General features: G+C 44.3%; 1 protein-coding gene across 4 annotated transcripts in view; it reads right to left on the bottom strand.

Moving 5' to 3' along the window:
• The window catches only part of Slc23a2 (solute carrier family 23 member 2), a 90,939-nt gene that overhangs the window by 55,244 nt on the left and 13,578 nt on the right, over positions 1-22,117 (bottom strand). Inside the window, exon 1 of one of the 4 annotated variants that reach the window (XM_029472176.2) lies at positions 3,302-3,428. The exons of the other annotated variants lie outside the window; for them this stretch is intronic. The gene's annotated coding sequence lies outside the window, so the exon portion shown is untranslated. Of the gene's footprint in view, positions 1-3,301; positions 3,429-22,117 lie in introns of those variants that run through there. 4 annotated transcript variants of the gene reach the window in all.

Genomic DNA, 22,117 nt, shown 5'->3' with positions numbered 1-22,117 from the left:
GGCAGAGCTAGAATTAAGACCTAAATGTAGGGCTCGCAGCACCTCCGAGAGCACAGGAGCCGGCAGTCTCTGCATGCACAAGCCCTGAGCTTCCTCTCTAGTACCCGAAAACAAACAAACAAATAACAATATGGTAATCACCAGTCATTACAGAAACTCATGGAAAGCTAACTGTGCATGGGTGTACACGGAGTGTGTTCATGGGGGATGTGTGCATACAGGTGTATGTGGAAGCCCAAGGACAATCTTGGTGTCATTTCTCAGGAAATGCCCTCCTTGTTTTTCCAAACCAAGTCTCTCTTAGGTCTGGAGCTCCTGAGTAGACAGTGAGCCCAGGACCCACCTGTCTCCACCTTACCCGCAGTGATAAATACAAATATGCGTGTTATAAACATAGCATGGTTCGCTTTTCACATGGGTATCAGACTCGGGTCCTCATGCTCGTGTAGCAAACACTTCACCAACTGAGCTTCTCCCAATCCTTCTGAAAAGCAAGGTTCACATGAAAATTTATCAATCAGTGTCATGGTTTGAATATGCTTGGCCCAGGGAGTAGCACTACTTGAAGGTGTGGCCTTGTTGGAATAGGTGTGTCACTGTGGGTGTAGGCTTTAAGACCCTCATCCTAGCTGCCTGGGAGTCTTCCAGTAGCAGCCTTCAGATGAAGATGTAAAACTCTCAGCTCCTCCTGTGCCATGCCTGTCTGGATGCTGCCATGCTTCCACCTTGGTGATAATGGACTGAACCTCTGAACCTGTAAGCCAGCCCCAATTAAATGCTGTCCTTATAATGTTGCCTTGGTCATGGTATCTGTACACAGCAATAAAACCCTAACTAAGCAATAAGGTAAAAATGAACGTACATTCTAAATGCAAATATGATTTTCTTTAACTCTTTTAAAAACTCTGGTAGGGGTTGTTGTCTCTATTCCAAAGTAGAGCAACTGAGGCTAAGAGGTTGGTATGTTCATGCCGAAGAGCAAAAGTGAGCTAGGCAAGGATTTTGAGAACACAGCAGGCTTCCTGCAGAACAAGCCTCTGCTCTTTCTTCTCCTCTAGAGGCCCTGTCCTAGTTAGGGTTACTATTGCTGTGATGAATCACCACAACCAAAGCGGGGATGGGGTCCATTCATGTTCATCACTGAAGGAGGTCAGGACAGAATCCAAACAGGGCAGGAACCTGGAGGCAGGAGCTGACGGAGGCCATGAGTGAGGCTGATGCTGCTCACTGACTTACTCTGCCTGCTTCTTGATAGAAGCCAGGTCCACCTACCTGTTCAAGGGTCGCCCAGCCCCAATGGACCAAACCCTCCCCTATCAATCAGTAATTTAACAAATGCCCTACAAGCTTGCCTAGAGTCCAGTCATATGGAGGCATTTTCTCAGTTGAGACTTCTTTCTGGTGACTCTAGCATGCACTGAATTGACATAAAATTAGCAAGCAGAAGACCTGAGCTGAATTCCCAGCACCCGTGTGGGGTAACTCAACTACCTGTAACTCTAGCTCCAGGATGCCCTGTTCTAGTCTCCACAGGCATTGCATTCATGCACAGACAATTTTAAAATAAAAGTGAAATCATTTTAAAAATTAAAATGAAAACAGGGCAAAGCTCTGAAGACTGGTAGCTATTTTGGAACAAGCCAACGAAAGACCTAAGTTCCTGATTTACTGTCAAGAGCTACAAACAACTTTCTCGAATGTACTGATCCCTTGCTCCAGCCTCTCTTTGCAGCACCAGGAGCCCTCCCTCTAAGGAGGAGCACACCAGTGAGCTCTGGGTGGCTCCCCACCTCTGCTCCCCCACCGAGAGAAGCCAGGCCTGTTGGAGAAGCATTTCTGACCCATCCCTCTGAGCTCCTCTTTGGACCACACCAGTCCTCATTGGGATGTTCCTATCTTTTCCTTGTAACAAACGTCAAAGTCAAACCTCCTTCTCATAACCCCAGAGAGCCCCTCTCTACTTACTTACACCCTAGATAATTCACATGTCTACCTACTTTTGTTAGATTTTTGCCTGCTCAGTTCTCTTGATTCCCCCTCCATCTGCAAACCTCTATCTTTTCCTGCCCACCCACCTAGACTGCACTTCACCTGCAGATTTTTCCTAGATAAGGTATTTACCTAAGGGACTGATGCTATGGTTTGCCTAAACTACACTGCAATTACTTTTGTTGCCCTTGTCACCCATCCCCCACCACAGGGATAATGTTCCTAAGAAATCCTTTTCAAAGTATTTTTTCCAATGGCATACAATTCAAAGCCCAAGCAAGCTTTCTTTTTCCTCCCTCCCCCCCCCCCCCAAGACAGGGTTTCTCAGTGTAGCCCTGGCTGTCCTGGAACTCACTCTGTAGACCAGGCTGGCCTCGAACTCAAAAATCCGCCTGTCTCTGCCTCCCAAGTGCTGGGATTAAAGGCGTGCGCCACCACTGCCTGGCCCAAGCAAGCTTTCAAGACTGAAAACTCAAGGCAAGCCATGGTAACATTACAAAACCCTATGTTAATAATAATAATAATAATAATAATAATAATAATATTATCAACCTAACACAGAAACTGGAATCACTTAGAGTCAGACACCACAGTAATCATAATTTTCTTTAAACTCTCAAACCAAATCTTCTTAAAATCTAAAAACCTATAATTTGTTAAGGATTTTTAAAAAAAATTAATGTACTCCATTATAAAAGAGGCCCCAGCTCTTTATGAAATTTGTTATTTACATTTCCTTTTGCTTTCATTCTTGCTTTTCTCCAAAGTTCTAAAAGGCTGTAAAAAGGAAACAGACAGAACACACAGAGCCCTGCTAGTCCCAACAGGACTTAAGACCAGGAAGTCAGGTGACACTTCATTGCTATAGACAGCCTGTCATGCTCTGCACTGGCTCTCACGTGTATGACCAGGGGCACTGCCTTCTGACAGTTGCAAAAATGCTAGTGTTCAGTCACCAAGTTTTAAATAGTCCCTGACAGCACTGAGGAAGTCTGGACATTTCTAGTAACACATCTGGATGAACCTGAACTATAAACTACTCACCCACCTACACTACAGTCTTGTCTCTGTCTCCCTCATAAAAACACGTGTATATGCATCTCTCTCTCTCTCACACACACATACATACACACACACACACACACACACACACAGAGAGAGAGAGAGAGAGAAACAGACATATGGCCACATAGGTATACACACGGTCACAAACACACATAAGAAACAGGCACAGACATATTCAGACACAGTCCAGTAAGCCTCAGAACTCATCCCCCAAAGCAGCAGCTCTTATACCGAGCAATGGTCATACCTTCAATGGAATCTAACCGTCCTACAGTCAGTGTGCGACCCACCGCGCCTGTGCAGTCTGTGACTGTCCTGAGGTGCAGCAGGAGCTGCTTTCAGGTGCTGAAGAAATTTCAGCTCTTATATCCCACACGAGCTTGGCCAAAATTGTATAACTAACCGCACCTCATCAAATGCTCTCTGTATTACACAACAGCCACCGCCTGGTGACGAGCAGTTACTGCAGGCCTCCATTATGGTCTTGAAACCAGGCTTGCAGCAGGCTTCTTCAGAGCAGGCTGGGTCTGTCACAGAACCCCAGCAGCTGTTGCGGTTGTATTTCTCAAACCCAAACTAAGAAGAGAAATTAAAACCTATCTTTTCAAACAGTTCAGATGAGCAAGTCTGCCCTTGCTGCTGCCAGCTCACTGGAAAGGGAGATTACGTCTACTCACTGACAGTTTTTCTTTCCCCCTATCAGGGCCCAAAGACATCAGATTGCAAAACTCAAAGAATTGCAGTGATGTCACGGCACGACCCCATCATTACAAAGTAAGCAAAGTCAACAAAAATAAGCTCTCACAACAAACCACACAGCCCAAGTCCCTGGGGTGCGGTAGACAGGGCCTAACTACAGTCCCAGAGGAGGAAAAGACTGCACAGACAGACAGACAGACAGACAGACAGACTGCCCTTCCTAGTCTTGATTCCATCACAGGGCCAGCAGGCACTGAAGTGAGGCAGGGAGTACCTCCCCTCCTAGAGCGTTCCCGCATCTGTCCCCATCTCTTACAGTAGACTGCCCAGACCAGAGGGAACACAGACAGGCTCAGGTGAGAGGCAGGAGAGGCTCTGCCATCAGAGCTGCACACCTGAGAAGAGGGGACCCTCGGCTAGAGAGAGAAGAACCAGGAGAACAGAGAGGGCCACTGTCCACACAACCTTGATGAAAGTGCTGTTGTGTGGAGGGAAAAGAGGCCATGGGGCCAGAGGAGAAGACTCCTGGAGCAGGGGAAGCCTGGAGAAGAAGAAAGGGACCCCAGAGGGCCAGGACACTGATCCCCCACCCACTGAATCGTCAGTGGACCCAGGAAGCCAAGCATTAGTCAGAATGCTCTGGGGATTCCAGAGAAGAGGCGCTGCAAGGATGTAGAGGAACTCTGAGAAGCAGAAATGAGAAAGGGCTGTGGAGACGGCTCCCTGGTTAACAGCACCAACTGTTCTTGCAAAGTACCAGAATTTAGCTCCAAGCACCACAGGGTGGCTCACAATCACTAGAACTTCAGACCTGAAAGATCCAATGCCCTCCTCTGGCCTCTATGATGACTTCATAGGACAGAGATACACAGACACACACACACACACACACACACAGAGAGAGAGAGAGAGAGAGAGAGAGAGAGAGAGACAGAGAGAGACAGAGAGACAGAGAGACAGAGAGACAGACAGAGAAAACACATCTAAGCATAAAATTAAATAGACCTTGAAGAAACAAAAATGGTACAAATGAACTATGATACTCCCACAGCCTAACACAAACCTGCCTCACAGGGTTTCCCACCAGCTAGACCCACACTGCACCTGTGTCGAGGGAAGAGCTGTGCGTGCAGACAGAGCACTCCTGTTAATCTCTACAGTGGGACTCCTGTGCTGTTCATGTGTTGGGACTCCAGTGCTGTTCATGTTTGCCTGTATTTAAAGCTCTACTAATGTCTCTCTCAGTGTAGTAGGAGGCAAGTGAGCAGCTCTGTTCTTACCAACTGTGTAGGGTTAAATTCAAGACAAAAAATAAGTCAAAACAATTAAAAGAGTAAACTTGGACAAATGCAATGAAAAGATTTAATTCATCAGAAATTACCAGCTGGGCATGGTGGCATACAGCTTTAAATTCAGCACTCTGGGAAGGGCAGATGGATCTACAGAGCTAGCTCCAGGACAGCCAAGACTATACAGAGAAATCCTGTTGAAAGAAGGGGCTAGGACCATCATGGGAGAGACTAGAAAAATGGCTTTTTAAATAAAGGGCTAACTGTGAACCTGAAGCCCAAGTTAGACCCTCAGAACCCCTTTCAAAGATAAGAAGCCAGGCATGGTGGCACATGGTTGTGACCCAGCACTGGGGAGGGAGTGAGGATGGTCCCTAGGACTTGCTGGTCAGCTGGTTTAGCCTGACTGGTGAGCTACAGGCCAGTGAGAGACCCCTATCTCAAAGGAAATGACATTGCTGGATGGCACCCAAGGTTGTCCTCTGGCCTCTACATGCCCATGCACACACATATATGCACACAAACACACATGCAGTTTAAAAAAATGAGTACGCACTTGAAAATATCTCATTTTATTAATGTAATATCTTTTTTGTTGTTTTTTTCTCTAAGAATTTAGAAAACATATCAAGTGAGGTAAGACAAATAAGGCTATCTCTCCTGCGCACATTGCTTCTAATTTTAAACATAAGTAATTTTATAATCGTGTGTTCAGACCAGGAAACTAAAAGGTGGCCCATGAGAGAGATGGAAAGGTGGAAGAGCAGCTGTCGCTTGAACACGGAAGGAAGGGGACGAGGCTGAGTGGAACAAACCGGGCTGGGCTGGGCTGGGAGACACAGAGGAGCACCTGGCCTGCACTGGCCCACGCAAAAGTAAGTGGGAAGGGAATTTGCTAAGGGAAGGGGTTATTCTGTACATCAATTAAACATTTAAATTTAAAAATTAATAGATCTGTGTGGCTTGATTGTGACTTTGCAAACAAATGTTACAACTGACATTTCCGGCCTGTGCTCCTGTTAACCTGAGAACATGAGAAATTTAGGATTATCAGACGAACAAAACCTCTGCTGACTCTAATGAATGAGGGGAGCCACTGTGAGCGCCAAAAGCAGAGAACCCATTAATTAACAGCGCCCTCTAGTGTTGTAATAATTAGTTGGCACTTGTAAAGGTTTAAAACAAAAAACAAAAAAACAAAAACAAAATTGTCTGGATCTGGAGCCACACAGTTCAGTCAGTGGGAGAGTGCTAGCCTGGCCTTGCAAGGCCTGGGACGGGACCCCAGCATTGGGACAGAGTTAAAGAAAATGTATTCTGGACATTTTCAACATACAGAAGAGTATTAAAATATTTTCAACTTACTTCTGATGCTGACTCACACAGCAACTTCTGTCTTATTAACAGGTGACCCCTTACCTCTCATTCAATTAATAACTCAACCAGCACCTGGGCTGTGCAGCCCAGCCAGCATTCCCCAGTGTATCACAGAGCTAGTCACAGCCAGTCCTGGGCGATGGGATGGCTGAGGGAGAAAAGCCTCCCCTTCTTCCGGTGACTGCAGGGACCATCTAGTACTAAACAGTGTGTTTAAAAAAGAAGAAGAAGGGTGTGGTGGCAGACTGTGAAAAAGAAGTTTCTGTTTCATTATTAGGACATATTAATCCCCACCCACACACGTGCAGAGATATTTTATACAAAGCCATCTGCAGGCCTCGGGTTTAATTCCAGCACAGCAGAAAATAAAAGAAGGAAGAAACCTCATAGTCCCCCTCCTCCCTAAGTGCCAGGGATTCAAGCACACCAGACAAGTATTACTGAGCTGTCCCCCAGCCCATTAAACATTTAATATGCACGAAAACTGTAATGATCATATTTCAAAGACAAGCAAGCTGCACACTTAAAATAAATGTAGAAACAAAACCTGGGCAAAGTAACCCAAACCTGGGAGTGCAGTGGGGAGAAGCTGAAGGCAGGTGAAGGTTCACACTGAAAGGCCAGGATCTATGGGAGAAGAATGGGGGCACTGTTTGCCTTGGCTTATTAAACTGCCGTCCTTGGCATCATTTAACACTGCCCACTGATCTATAATCTCAAGGTATGTATGACTCTGAATGTGTGCCTGCGAGCACTTGGAGAACTGAAACAGTAAGGTGGAAGTTACTTCACCCACACGAACGGCCTCCTCCCGCTCAGATCCTATCCGAGTATCCCAGTTGGGACAGGGCGGGAAGGAGAGTGGGAACCAACATTCACATGGTTGAGAGCCAGAGGCCCTCTCTAAAGCATGTGCAGCAGCAGGCGACTGAAGTAAGGTAATCCAGTGGGAAAAAAACCTGCTTGTTCTGCTTGCCGCCCCCTCCTGTAGGCACCTACTTCATTTCTAGTAATCAAACAGAATACTTCAAATTAAACTGTATTCAAAACCTGTAAGGGAAGAGGGAGTCACAGATGTGGGTTTATAGTGCTGTTCAATGAGGTGACTACTTCATAATCTCACATAATCTCGCTGTGATGTCTACAGACATCGACCTTCAGCCTACATCAGGTGGGAGGGCAGGAAGTTGGGGGAGGGTGGTATACCTGACGACTTAATGACCTAGAACATGAAGGCCAGGGTTGAGGTAGCAGACTAATGGAATGTTATACAAGCTGTAGGGAAAGGAAACTTAATAATTTAAAATATTTTTTAAAAAATTAGAATGAGATTTAATTAACACATTGTTAATGTGTGATTAAGAATGTCACCTTATTACCCAGTTTATCTCCAGCTGAATTCAACAGACCAAAAAACTCACAAAATAAGTAAGTTGGGGCTGGAGAGACCGCTTGGCCACTCAGAGCACGTGCTGCTCTTCGTAGACTTTGGCTCCCAGCATCCACGTTATGAGACTCATGCCTACTTCTGAGTCCATGTAACTCCAGCTCCAGGAGTTACCTCCACGGGCTGGCACCTGCACATAAGCCAAATTAATAAATGAATAATAATAGGACTGGTCCACTGAAGGAGCTTGTGAGTAAAAACTGGGTTCTGGACACACACACACAAACACGAAATCTAGAGTATGACCAAGAATTCTCCAGGGCCACAGCATTTCCCAACTGAGCCCTGCTGCGCTGTGCTGAGCTAGCCCTCGGGGACACTCTCTGACTTTCACATAGCTGTGTTCTCGTCCCTTTCCTTTCTTGGTATCTTCAAGACTCATCAGCCTAAGAGAAGGCTCATTTGGCCTAGACTCTCTTCTGTGCTGAGGAGTCTCAATGCACTGCTGACAGGAGTACAGTTATGCATGAGCATCCTTATAAAAATATAAAATATGTAGAAGTAGGCATGACATCTATAATTCAACAAATAATAAAATGACAAAATAACTTTCAAAGCTCTAGCTGATGTACAATACTGCTAATGAGAGTGCCAACTGGGATGGTGTCTCTAGTCATCCAATGTCATCCATCAAAAGCACTAAAAGTACATTTTAAAGAATGTATCTTAGTTTAAATAGAATATACTCAGAATTTTTCATTAAGAATGCTCACTAAAATTCTAAAGACAAGTGGGAAAACACTAATGCCTAAAAATAAAGACCTGTGCAAACCGTGGAAGCATGTAACATACACATACATTATATACAATGTAATATACACATACATTATATACAATGTAATATACACATACATTATACACATCTTCAATGTGGCAAGGGGGCTAAAGAGCATTTGTTGCTCTTGCAGACAGCCCAGCATCAGCTCCCAGAACCCACAGGGCAGCTCACCATCATCCCAACCCCAGTTCCAAGGGATCTGCTCCTACTCTGACCGTCATGAGCACCAGGCGCATACATGGTACCCTTACACATGCAGGCAAATCACACACAGAACATTTAAATCCTAGGGAGGAAGACAAGTGGGGCAGTAATCACTTTAGCTGCAGAGGTCCACAGCACTCTCTGGGCACTAGGAAACTACGATACACTGTATAAATGGATTTTACTCCACAGCTCCTGAAAGTCTGGCTTACATTATGCAAACCCTAAATTCCAAAGCTTAGAAGCCAAAAATGTATTATCTAATGGCAGACTTCTCACACAGATTAATGACTACAATTAATTTTACTTTTTATTTTATTTAACATCACTACCAGAAAAGTATGTGACTTCTATTATAATTGTGTAATTTATCTCAATTAAGTACACACTAGAAAATTAGAGAAGAAAATGCTGTTTCAGAGACATAAGCATGTCTCACGACCACACTGCATGTTGAAGACTGTGAGCCTCTGGGTCTAGACATGGCTCAGTGGCTAAGAGTATGTCCTGATCTTCTATAGGACTGATTACCCTAGAGATCCATAACCTCTGAGCTCCACACTCCCTAGACTCAAGTGCATATACATACCCTCCCCACAACACACCCACACATAATTAAAGTAAAATATTTTTAAAGAAAGAGGAGGGATGTGTGGTGGCACAAACCTTTAATCCCAGCACGTTGGGTGGCAGAGACAAGTGAATCTCTGTGAATTCAAGGTCAACCTGTTCTATAGAGCTTGTTCCAGAATAGCCATAAAGGAGCCCTGTCTTTACAAACAAACAAACAAACACCACAAGATCACAAGATAAGATGGAGGAAAGAAAGAAAGAAAGAAAGAAAGAAAGAAAGAAAGAAAGAAAGAAAGAAAGAAAGAAAGAAAGAAAGAAAGAAAAACTCAGCAGTTAAGAGCATTTGTTGCTCTTACAGAGGACCTGAATTCCTAGTACCCACATGACAGTTCATAACCACCCACAATTGCAGTGTCTGGGGATCTGATGCCCTCTTCTGGCCTTTGCAGGCACCAGGCATGCATGTGTTGCATATACATACATTTAAGCTAAACAAACAGACACACAGACAGACCATACGTATGATAAAATAAAAATAAGTCATAACAAAAAGGGTATATCTCAATTACTTTTCTTTTGCCTTGACAGGGCATCATGACCAAGGCAACTCATAAAAGAAAACATTTAACTGGGCTTACAGTTTCAGGGAGTCCATGATGGCAGAGCAGCAGCAGAACAGCCAAGTGCTTAAATTTCAAATGGCAAGTAGGAGGCAGAAAGAGCTGAGAATGACATAGTCTTTTGAACTCTCAAGCTCAGCAGTGTGTGAGACACACCTCCTAATCCTTCCAAATTGCCACCAATGGGGATCAAGCATTCAAAGCGTACGAGCCTATGGGGCCATTCTCATTCAAACCACCACAGCATATTATCATCTGAGAAACTGAGTTTCACATACAAAGCCTCGAACTCAGTGGCTCTCAACCTTTCTAATGCTGCAACCCTTTAAGACAGTTCCTCGTGTGGTGGTGAACCCCCAACCATAACATTATTGTGTTGCTACTTCATAACTGTAATTTTACTGTTTTCTGTTATGAATTGCAAAGTAAACACCTGATGTGTAGGATATCTGATCCAACACCAACTTGCTGATTTAAAACTATTTCTCTCTAGTTGAAAGGACAAGAGTCCTGACCTACCTGTAATCTCTTTCATGCCCACCATTACACAACCAGCCATCTTTTTTCTCTCCTTCTTATGCAAGTCACCATGAGTTTACAAGGGTTCCTGAAACTACTTAATTTCTTTGGTAAATATTTAATTGTCTTGTTGCTAAGAATCACACCATAAACAGTTTTTATGTAACATGTTTGATAGTCAGAAAGTAAGAAGGTGACGTCAACACCACACAGACTGCAAACTCAAAGCAAAATTCCAAACACAGTAAGGTCTCTTGGGAACAGATAACAATAGAACAAGAACTCCTCCTCACTGCTCAAAACTGTTAACGGGGCAGATCCCCACATCCTTCTACATGTGTATAGTCCTAGCTGTTTCTATACTGCTCCTCAAGCATGCTCCTGGCTCCAAACACAGCAGGTGCTCTCAGCTAGGAAGCCAAGTACTGTGCTGTCTGTCACCTGCTTGCTCTCAGTCATGAAGATGAAAAGTCTGTTCTTAGTTTAGGACAAGCTTGGCATCTCTGGTTATAGTACTGACAGTCTTAAAGCAAATGAAATGAGATGAATCATACAGCTTTCTGACTGTGACTGTGGTCTATGCACCACGGTGGGAATGGACCCATCTAACTAGACAGTCTGGAGTGAATGAGAGAAACAGAGCGTACAACTATGAGTAAGAGCCCCAGTGGGACGTGGAGCTAGTCCCACAGGTGGACCAGAATCAAGAAGGAAGTGCTCATGAAAATCTAGTGGGTAGGGAGAGGTATGTAGAGTCGAGTGTCCAAGCATGGAAAATAGTCATAGCACACACAGGAAAGTGAAGCAAAACTGTCCTTCACAGAGCCATCTCAAGAATGTAAATGGAACACAGCTTTGGGAACCCTAAGTTTCAGAGTTCACTGCACAATCATCTCAAGAAGGAAGATCAAAAGGCTATGAGGCCAGGTGTGGTGGTTCATGCCTTTAATCACAGCACTTGGGAGACAGAGGCAGGCAGATCTGAGTTCATAGCCAGTCTGGTCTACAGAGTGAGTTTCAGACCAATATACTGAGACCCTATCTCAGAAGAAGGAGGAAGAGGAAGAGGAAGAGGGAAGGGGGAGGAGGAGGAGGAAGAGGAAGAGGAAGAAGAGGAAGAGGAAGAAGAGGAAGAAGAGGAAGGAGGAGGAGAAGGAGAAGGAGAAGGAGAAGGAGAAGGAGAAGGAGAAGGAGAAGGAGAAGGAGAAGAAGAAGAAGAAGAAGAAGAAGAAGAAGAAGAAGAAGAAGAAGAAGAAGAAGAAGAAGAAGAAGAAGAAGAAACAAATAAATTTATGTATGGTTGACTCTTGGTATCAGATGTTGTGGTGGTTTGAACATACTTGGCTCATGGGAAGTGGCTCTATTAGGAAGCATGACATGGTTGAAATAGGTGTGACCTCGTTGGGGGAAGTGTGTCACAGTGTAGGTGGACTTTCAGGTCTCTATACCCAAGCTCTGCCCAGTGTGGAAGAGACCCTCCTCGTGGCTAGCCTGCAGAAGACAGTCCCCTCCTGGCAGCCCTCAGATCAAGATGTAAAACACTCCACTCCTTCAGCACCATGTCTGCCTGAGTGCTGTCATTCTTCCTACCATGATGACAATGGACTGAACCTCTGAAGTTGTAAGCCCCAATTAAATGTTTTCCTTTATAAGAGTTGCCTTGGTCAAGACATCTCTTCACAGCAATGAAATCCTAACTAAGACAAACATGAACTGCTTCTAGAAAATCCTCCAAACCAAAACACAAAGCAGAGGTAAGTCCTTGTATGAATAACACTGTATTGGCATGTAACATACAGTCACGAACACTCGCCTCTATCTCAGAAGCCCTAAAACTTTAAAATATTTAATATTATGTGCATGTATATGCTTGAGTGTATTTATGTACACCACATGTCAGCAGAGGTCAGAAAAGGGATTAATTAAATCCCCTTGAACTGGAGTTACAGGCAGTTGTGAGCCATCATATGCATATCAAGAACTGAACCTGGAAACTTTGCAAGAACAGTTTGAACTCTTACCTGCTGAGCCATCTTTCCATCCTAGTCTAAATATTTTGATCCCTTAATGATTCAATCTATAAAAACCGTGGATATTAAGATCAAATATAAAACACTCTTGACAATTGGGAAGTAGCTAGACAAAAAACATTAGGCAAGGAAGAAAAAACAAGATTAGGAACAGAAATAAGTAAGGAGTGGTGATAATAAACCCAAGGGCATAAGCAAGTGGCTCTCTATGAGTTCCAGGCCAGCCAGGGCTACACAGTGAGACGCTGTCTCAGCAAGCAAGCAAGCAAGCAACCAACCAACCAACCAACCAACCAACCAACCAAGTGAAAAAGAAGGAAATAAGTAAGATGTGCCAAAGAAATGTCCCAGTATTTTATAGCACTTGTTGTTCTTCCAATAAAGCTCAGTTCCCAGCTCCCACATGGCAGGCAGCACATAATCAGTGACTGCAGTTCCTCTTCTGGCCTCCACTGCACACATGGGGCACTGTCATATATAGGCAAAACATTCATATATGTAACATAAAAATAAATCAATCTTAAAAAGGAAAAAGAAATAAGGAAGTGTATTTAATGAAGCAAATCCCAAGGATGATAGACAAGCTGAGCTGGTGATACACTTGGTAAATGCCCATTAAAGACAATGATGGACCTGATGCCTCCATCATCAATGCACATTAGGTGTAGGAATATAATCTGTGTTTATTTAATGACAATGGCTTAAGCAGAGGAAATATTACATGTGGGAGCAAAAAGACAGAGAAACACACAAAAATGTCCATAGTGGCAGGCTTAAGGATATGTCTTCCTAATTTTTATAATGTGCTGTCTTTTTTATTTTTATTATTTTATTATATAAATATGATTGTTTTGTCTGTATTCATGCACCATGTGCATGCCTTGTGCTGCAGAGGACAGAGGAGGCTGGATCCCCTGGAACTAGAGTTATAGTAAATTGTAAGCTGTCAGGTGGGTGCGAGGAATCAACTGTAGGTCCTCTGGAAGAGCAGCCAGTGCTCTTAACTGCTGAGCCATCTCTCCAGCCCTAGGCTTATTTTAATAGTAAACACAGATGTCTTTTACTATAAATGAAAATAACGTAATTTCTTTTTAAATAAATGATTGGACTGGAGGGATGGCTTAGTGGGAAGAGGTACTTGCCATTGAAGCTGACTACACGAGTTTGATCCTGGGAACCCACATGGTGAACGGGAGATGAATTGTATATATATGGAGTATATACATATTTTTAAAAGCACTTACTTTGCATTTATTGATTGATTAGGTATGTTAGTTTTTGTTTTTTTAGTCTCACCATGTAACTCTGAGTAGCCTAGAAGTCACTACATTCACGTCAGCCTCACACCTGTCACTCACCGGCTTGTGCCTGGGGTTGAGAGTATTTGCCGCACTTCTATGCATCTATAACAGGTCTTGTAACTATACACTTAGAGGATTTCACAATATATAAATTAAAACTAAATAAAAATATCATGACATAGTATTTCATAGCATACTCAATTCATTTGGTTTTGATAAGAGAGAGTGTAGGACTAGGAGTGTCCTTTCTTGTAACTTTTCTATAGGACAATTTGCCAATATCTATCAACACTAATTTAGGTACTGTCTAACAACCTTACCAATAGGCCATTGTCCCCCATAAGAGATGCTGTAGCAATATCATTTAAAATGCCAAAACTAACTTGGCCGGGCAGTGGTAGCACACGCCTTTAACCCCAGCACTTGGGAGGCAGAGGCAGGTGGATTTCTGAGTTCGAGGCCAGCCTGGTCTACAGAATGAGTTCTAGGACAGCCAAGGCTACACAGAGAAACCCTGTCTCAAAAAACAAAATAAAACAAACAAAAGAAAAAAGAAAAAAGAAAAAAGAAAAAGGAAAAGGAAAAGGAAAACCTAACTAAGACTAGGGCTGAGGCTGGCAGCCCAGGTTTGTGAGCCCAGATTCCCTGGAGAATGAGACAGGCCAGGACTACCTGGGCTACAGAAGTTAAGGCCAGCCAAATAGCTTGGTGAGAAAGACCTTGCCTCATCTTTTTTAAAGTTAAAAAAGGGGGTGGGGCAGGGAGGGGTACGCTGTGGGCACAGCTTGGAGATTAAGCATGCCAAAGGCCATGAGTTTAATCTCTTGTAGTGAAACAAACAAAGCACAAAAACATTGCACTGCCTGTCCATCAAGCTTGGGGGTGAGAACAGTAGAAACAAAGAGGGAGTAAAGCTTCTTAGTGCTCTGCAAGGGTTCAAGGCTGGTGACCACACTGCAGAGTGCTAGGAAGGGTGAGAGAGCAGGCCACTGCCATGGTGACCCCGGGACAGCCAACAGCAACACACTCAACAAAGCTTTGCTAATAATAAGCAAAGCCAAAAGCAAAAAAAGCAAAACAAATATTTACCTCCTACTTTGTAATTAATCTGAGGGTCAAGATGGTACACGTTTATTTTCTAATCTACTTACTGACAGGCTCTAGCAGGCCCCAGCATGGCAAACATGGCTCTGACTGACCTTCCCCTTCCCCTAGTCCCTCTTTCTTGCTAAACTTTACATTCCTAATCCTAGCCACCAAGGTCTATTCCCTTGGCCACTTCGTCCTCCTGAGGCTGACCACCAAGGTCCCGCTATCAAAGTACTGAAGTCCAGCAACCAAAAGGCCCCTACTTAACAAGGATCACCTACTTAACATGCCAATCAAACGAGCCAACTCATCCTAACATGGGTTTCCCCTAACCACCATTTGCCTATGGGCCACATCTGTCCACTCTCTATCCAGAGGCAGTCCTTTGTAGAACCTTCTGTGGGGCAAATATCCCTTCTCACTCTCCCTTGTTCCCTTCACTTCTCCCTCATCTCCTGTCTTTGTCTCACATTCCCTGCCCTTTGTTCTGGGGTAAATAAATCTCCTTTGTGCTGAGAACTTGGTCTTGGGGTGTCCTGTGCAGACACTGAATGTGGCCTAGAGGAGTCCACCATCCTATCATCAGCATTCACCTAACAGTTCGTCCAGCACTCCCAGGCTCTTCCTAAAGTGTACAATGGGCGAGGTCAGTACAGGGGGCTCCAGGGATAAGGGGCTCCTGGCAGAGCTCTATGAAGAAGCACACAGCTCCACTACTTGTGTTTTAGGAACACCCATGGCGGTCTGGACCGGTCCAGTCACTGTTACAGCAGCTGAGCTCCAGGATCGAAACTGAAGGGCAAGTTCTAGGAAGCAGAACCAAATCCTAGCTGGAGAAAAGCTAGTGGTGGATTAAAATCTAAAGCAACCTTAGACCTAGCCGGAGGTGCTCTGCAGGGATGGAGCCCACTTCTCACCCACCCATGCCCAATCCTAAAGCTCTTCCAGTGGCTTCTCTGTTACAGAACATCTTCAAGGCTCCAGCCCAAACCAAGCTTGGTCACATACGACACGTTCGTTCCTGTGGAGGTTCAGGTCTATGACAACTACTTAGAAGACTGAAGCAGGAAGCTCACAAGTTCAAAGTCTGCCTAGGCTACAGAGTGAGTCTGAGGTCAGCCTGGGATATGGAAGTTCAAAGTTAGTAGGTGAGTCTTGGTAACAACATAATTTCTTGTCTAAAATAAAATAAAATAAAATAAAAATTAAGAGCTAGGGCTGCCGCTCAGTGGTTAGAATATTTACTTAGCATGTTCAAACCCCAGTGCCAACAAAACAAAACTCTCCTCTTGTCGCACAAAATACAGTCTTGTCTTTTTTCTTTTGATTTTTTTTTCAGGACAGGATTTCTCTGTGTAGCCCTGGCTGTCCTGGAACTCACTCTGTAGACCAAGCTGGCTTCAAATTCAGATGCCCCTGCCCCTGACCTACCACCGGGCACACAAAACATTTTCAAAAATATTACTTTAGAAGACTACCTGCAAAGTCAACTTTGCTCTCAGTTGGACTTTTTTTTTCCTTTGTTTTGTTTTTGTTTTGTTTTGTTTCGAGACAGGGTTTCTCTGTGTAGCCCTGTCTGTCCTGGAACTCACTCTGTAGACCAGGCTGGCCTCGAACTCAGAAATCCGCCTGCCTCTGCCTCCCAAGTGCTGGGATCAAAGGCTTGCGCCACCACACCGGGCTGGACTTTTTTTTTCATGGATTTAAACATCATGTCCTTAGCACGGGGCTTTGATTAGAAACACAGGGAGTCATTTCTTTTTTTTTTTTTTTTTTTTTTTTTTTTGGTTTTTCGAGACAGGGTTTCTCTGTGTAGCCCTGGCTGTCCTGGAACTCACTTTGTAGACCAGGCTGGCCTCGAACTCAGAAATCCGCCTGCCTCTGCCTCCCGAGTGCTGGGATTAAAGGCATGCACCACCACGCCCGGCTTAGGGAGTCATTTCTAAAGCAGTGTTGGTGAGTTTATTGGAGTACATCACAACTCTTCTGCTTTATGCTTAGTTGTGGCTGTTAGTTACTATCACAGTTCACCAACTAAACTTCAGCCCAAGCAAGTATCTGTACACAGGAAAGGGCGCCGTTCACACAGGGCTCAGTACTCTGAAGTCTGTGTACCCATGCACAACTCATGGACCGACTGGTCTACATCCTAGAGTAAAGGGCTTCTTTTCTGACAGGCCTCGGGACACAGAGTGAGGAAGTAGGAGTTTGTGCCCATCAGGACAGCGAAGCCCCTGCATTTAATTTACCAGTGCTCCATGTTGCTCGAATACTACCAAAATCAGGATTTAGTTACACACTGGGATGGTCATGCCCTGCTTCTAAAGCTAAAGGATGGACAGCTCTCCGGCTTCCTCTAGAATCATTAAACGGCAACGTCGGGTGGCTTCAATGAGGACTGTCACCCACACGCATATGTGCCTCAGCACTTGCTCTTCGGCTGGCAGCACGGTTGAGGGAGGTTATAGACTTTTAGGACGTATCACTGGGGACAGACTTAGAGAATTCACGGCCCCAGCCCTCCTCCAGTTTGCTCTCTGCTTCCTGTGAAGTAGCTGGACATATGATCTCTCAGCTTCTTGCTCTGACCACCTGCTGCCACGCCTCTGCCGTGACTATGGACAATCCGTCTTCCTTCTAGAAGTTGCTTTGGCCATCGTATCTCATCACGGCAACAGAAAGGTGACATGTGCCTGTACATGTCACATTTACAGCGAAAACCTAGAGCCAGACTTAGTGGCTATCTCGGGTACAGCCAGCACCGCCCTAGCCATGAGCCTGGCCATCCAGACTGATGGGAAACTCTCAGGCTGATTAGTTTCCACTCTCACCAGCTGTTCTTGGGTGAGCTAGTCCAGCGTTCTCCAGTGGGCTAGAGGCAAATGAGCAGAGGAATTCCAGTCTGACCCTCAATAAGCCAGCATGAACCTGGGTTTTTGTTTTTGTTTTGTTCTGTTTTTATTCAGAAATATGTATGGATGGGTGGTTGGATGGAAGGGAGGAAAATTTTTAAGTGATTAGAATAGGAATAAAGAAATGTATTTTTCTTTCTAAAACAATGCAAAGTCAGAAAAATGTAACTTACCAAAATAAAATCTTCATAACATGTATATGCTTTTCTAACATGTATATGCTTCTTTTGATATAGAGCTATAAATCCCATACTTGGGAGGTAGAGGCTGGAGGATCACAAGTTCAAGGTCAGCCAGGGCTACAATGAGAAAAGAGGCACACTGTAACAATCACCACTGTAAATGAGTCAAGAGGTGTCTCAGTTAGGGCTTTACTACAGTGAACAGACACTATGACCAAGGCAAATCTTATAAGGACAGCATTTCATTGGGGTTCAGAGGTTCAGTTCATTATCATCAAGGTAGGAACATGGCAGCATCCAGGCAGGCATGGTGCAGGAGGAGCTGAGAGTTCTACATGTTCATCTGAAGGCTGCTAGCAATCTGACTTCCAGGCAGCTAGGAGGAAGGTCTCTCAAAGCCACCCACAGAAACACACTTCCTCCACCTCCAAATAGTGCCCCTCCCGGGGCCAAGCACACTCAAACCACCACAAGAGGTGTAAGGAGGGCACAGGGCATGGAGCCTCCGTGGTTGAGTGCTTGCCGCTAGACCCCCGGTGAAGCAAACGCCTACGGCTTGTAAGTTACCATCGTCTGGCCTCCACAGCACCACACTGCATAATTCACACAGGCACATACGCATAAATAAAAAGCAAAATAATTTAAAGTAAAACTAACAAGTCTAATAGGTACAACATGAAAAAGTAGTCCTTTAAAATGGACTGCTTACACCTAAAAGTAAGGGTACAGTGCTTTGAAAACTGCAGGCTGCACAATATCCCTTTATTGAGAAACAGTAACTATCTATGCATGTGTTTACATACACCGAGGAGAACATCCCTGGGCTGCTCTGCAGAGGGAAGAGGAGCATCAGAGTGTGAGACCTTCCTAACTAACACAATTCTGAAAACTCTGAATTATTTTCTAACATGTATATGCTTCTTTTGATATAAATCCCATACTTGGGAGGTAGAGGCTGGAGGATCACAAGTTCAAGGTCAGCCAGGGCTACAATGAGATCTTATCGAAAGAAAGAAAGAAAGAAAGGAAGGAAGGAAGGAAGGAAGGAAGGAAGAAAGAAAGAAAGAAAGAAAGAAAGAAAGAAAGAAAGAAAGAAAGAAAGAAAGAAAGAGCTAAAAGAATTCGTTTAAAAATAAGATAAGTATTCCCCAAGGGCAAATTTCAAAATTCACAGTTAAGATCTCATTTTAGCCTCAAATTATATAAAGTGCAAACAAAGTCCCAGACACGTGAAAGACTTATTTGGGGGAAGTGTTTTAACGCTGATCTGACAGATGTGGCTTCCTAGCCACTAAAAAGGGTCTCAGGAACAAACCAGGCCTGACAGTGAGAGAGCATCCTTCAACTTAGAGTCCCTCCCTCCCACCCCACACTCTGGGGGACAAGAAAACTCACCCTCCATTCACAGGTCACAGGCCTTACATCAAAGGGGGGGGGGGCTCGGAGTGTCATCCCACTCCTCCCTCACAAAGGAGCATGCATCCCTGTTGCTTAGTAGCACAGTTATAACAAGACTATGATGCATCTCTAACCAAAAATCCCAATCTGATAACAAAGTACACAGAATTCCATACCACAAGACTTTGCTTAATGTATACAACTATTTTAAAGTATTGTATAAAGTTACCTTCAAGCTATATGTATTAGAAGTATAGAAAAAAATAAAAAAAAAATTTCATGTTTAGAGTTGGGCCCTATCCCTAAAATCTCACCGTACAAACTCAACTTAAAAAAAAAAAAAGTCAAATACTTATGGTCCTAGGTATTCTAGATAAAGGATTTCAACCTATGCAGTTGCCAATCTTTGATTTCACACAGAAAACACATAAAATTACCAAAAAGTGTGGAGCAGAAATAATTGAGAATTATCAGCATGTTATTTCCCAGGCTTAACGTCAATTACTGATCTCATCATTGTCTCCCTGAGAGACATTTATTGCTCAGCAGCAAAAAGAGTCAGGAAGGATATTAGCCCCACGTCAGCTCTCTCAGCTGCCAGGCTGTGGCGTCAGTTTAACAGGAGAAACAGTAATCAGCGGAGAGAATCCGCGTCATGATCTAAATAACAGGGACGGAAAGGTCCTGAGTGCAGACTAAGGCTGAGCAGGCAAGGTCAGCACAGTGGCTGCTGCTCCTGCTTCTAAGGGCTGAGAGAGCTTACACCTGGAATGTAAGTGAGCGAGGAAAATGCTTTGTTTGTGGTAGCTGTTCCTTTGCTTTGAACACTGAACAAGTAACTAAGTGAATGGAGAAAAGGACAGATGCAAAGAACTGCCCCAGCCTGAGAGACCAGAGAGGGTCCCCCAGTTAGGCGACTCACCTGCCCTTTCTCTGTCTAAAAGCAAGCAGTGAGCACCGGCATCAGCGTGGCTCCTTGGGCCCACATATCTAGTTCTTAAAGAACTGTGGGTGCTTCCCCCACCTGAGCCTTTGTGGTACTGCTCTAACTCTTCAAGGTCAGTTAAAAGTGTATCCGAGGTCTGACCTAGTACCTTTTCAGTCCTTCTACATACGACCTTCATGCCTAGGAAGTCCCTCCACTCTGCAAACCAGAAAAGTAGTCATCCCTTTCAGCTCAATATTTCTAGTCGAAAATAAATCTTAAAAAAAAAGCAGCCAGCCAGGCATGGCAGTTCATACCTTTACTATCACAGCTCACTAATGTAGTCCAGGCTGGCCTGCAGCTCATAGAGATCCTCCTGCCTCTGCCTCCCAACTGCTGGGATTAAAGGAGTATGCCTCCATGCACAGTATATAATTATCTTGAATAAAAAACACGTATTGGGCAGTGGTGGCTCACTCCTTTAATCGCAGCACTTGGGAGGCAGGTGGATTTCTGAGTTCGAGACCAGCCTGGACTACAGAGTGAGTTCCAGGACAGCCAGGGCTACACAGAGAAACCCTGTCTTGGAAAAAAAAGAAAAAAGAAAAAAAAAAAAGCATGTATCAATGGCTGGAGAGATGGCGGGGGTTAAGAGCATGACTGCTTTTGCTGAACCTGAGTTTGATTTCTAGCATTCGTGTCAGATGACTCAAAACTGCCTGTGACCCCAGCGCTGGGGGATCTTTAAACCTCTTAAAAATACATACCTGACAAAACTATTTAGAAAAAATTAACTAAATGGGTATAACTATATTCACTTTCATAGTAGAACAATGACCAATATTTAAGGATTGTCTAAATAAGTTATGACAACAATTATTTTTTACCATAAATACCACAGAGCCAACATGGTGCCCGTCTGTTGGCTTGGGGATGAGTCAACCCATCTGTTAGCAATAGAGAACCAACCAGCAGAGCGCACTCACGTCCACGTCTGCCCATCTGGAGCCAGCCCGAGTATAGAAACACACACCTACACGTGCTCCAGCACTCGACGCTGAGGCCAAAGAGTCGTAAGTTTGAGGCCCACCTAAACGACATAAAGCCCTGCCCTCCAAAACGTTTAATGAGTTAATTAAAAGCTTAGTTATGGGTGAGAGGCGAAGAGTCAGCTTAGTTAAAAGCACTGGCTACTCTTGCAGGGGGTCCCGGTTCAGCTCATGGCACCTTACAAGCACGTCCAGTCCCAGGGGATCCAACTCATTCTTACACACAAAGTGAAAATAAATTAATCTTACACATACAAAGTATAAACTATAAGACTCTCAATGTCAGGTGATGAGAATTCTTTTTTTATTTCCTCTTTGAAACCTGCATACAATGTATTTTGACCTTATCCATCCACACATACATAGGCACTGTCTATGTCCAGCTCCTCCGTGAGCTCACGGGCACTCTCCCTCCCAGCTCACATCCCCAACCCTGACTACCCCTCCAGCAACTGTCAAGAGCTCTTCAAACAGGGGCAGGGCCTAGAAGCCCCACCCACATCCCAGACTAAAACTTCTAGCTTTATCTTTATTTTCTGGTTTAGGATTTTTTTTTTTTAATGTGTATGAGCGCCTGCATGTCTGCACACACAATGCCTGTGGATGGGAAGATGGCACTGTAGCCCTGGGAGCTGGAGTTACAGATTGTTATATGGTTACTGCCTGCCATG

This window comes from Mus caroli, unplaced genomic scaffold (assembly GCF_978045245.1).
Source record: "Mus caroli unplaced genomic scaffold, Mus_caroli_1 scaffold_2, whole genome shotgun sequence".
In the NCBI taxonomy this organism is placed as follows: domain Eukaryota; kingdom Metazoa; phylum Chordata; class Mammalia; order Rodentia; family Muridae; genus Mus; species Mus caroli.
The sequence above is the reverse complement of the archived record's forward strand: the minus strand, read 5'-3'. Positions and strand labels throughout refer to the sequence as shown.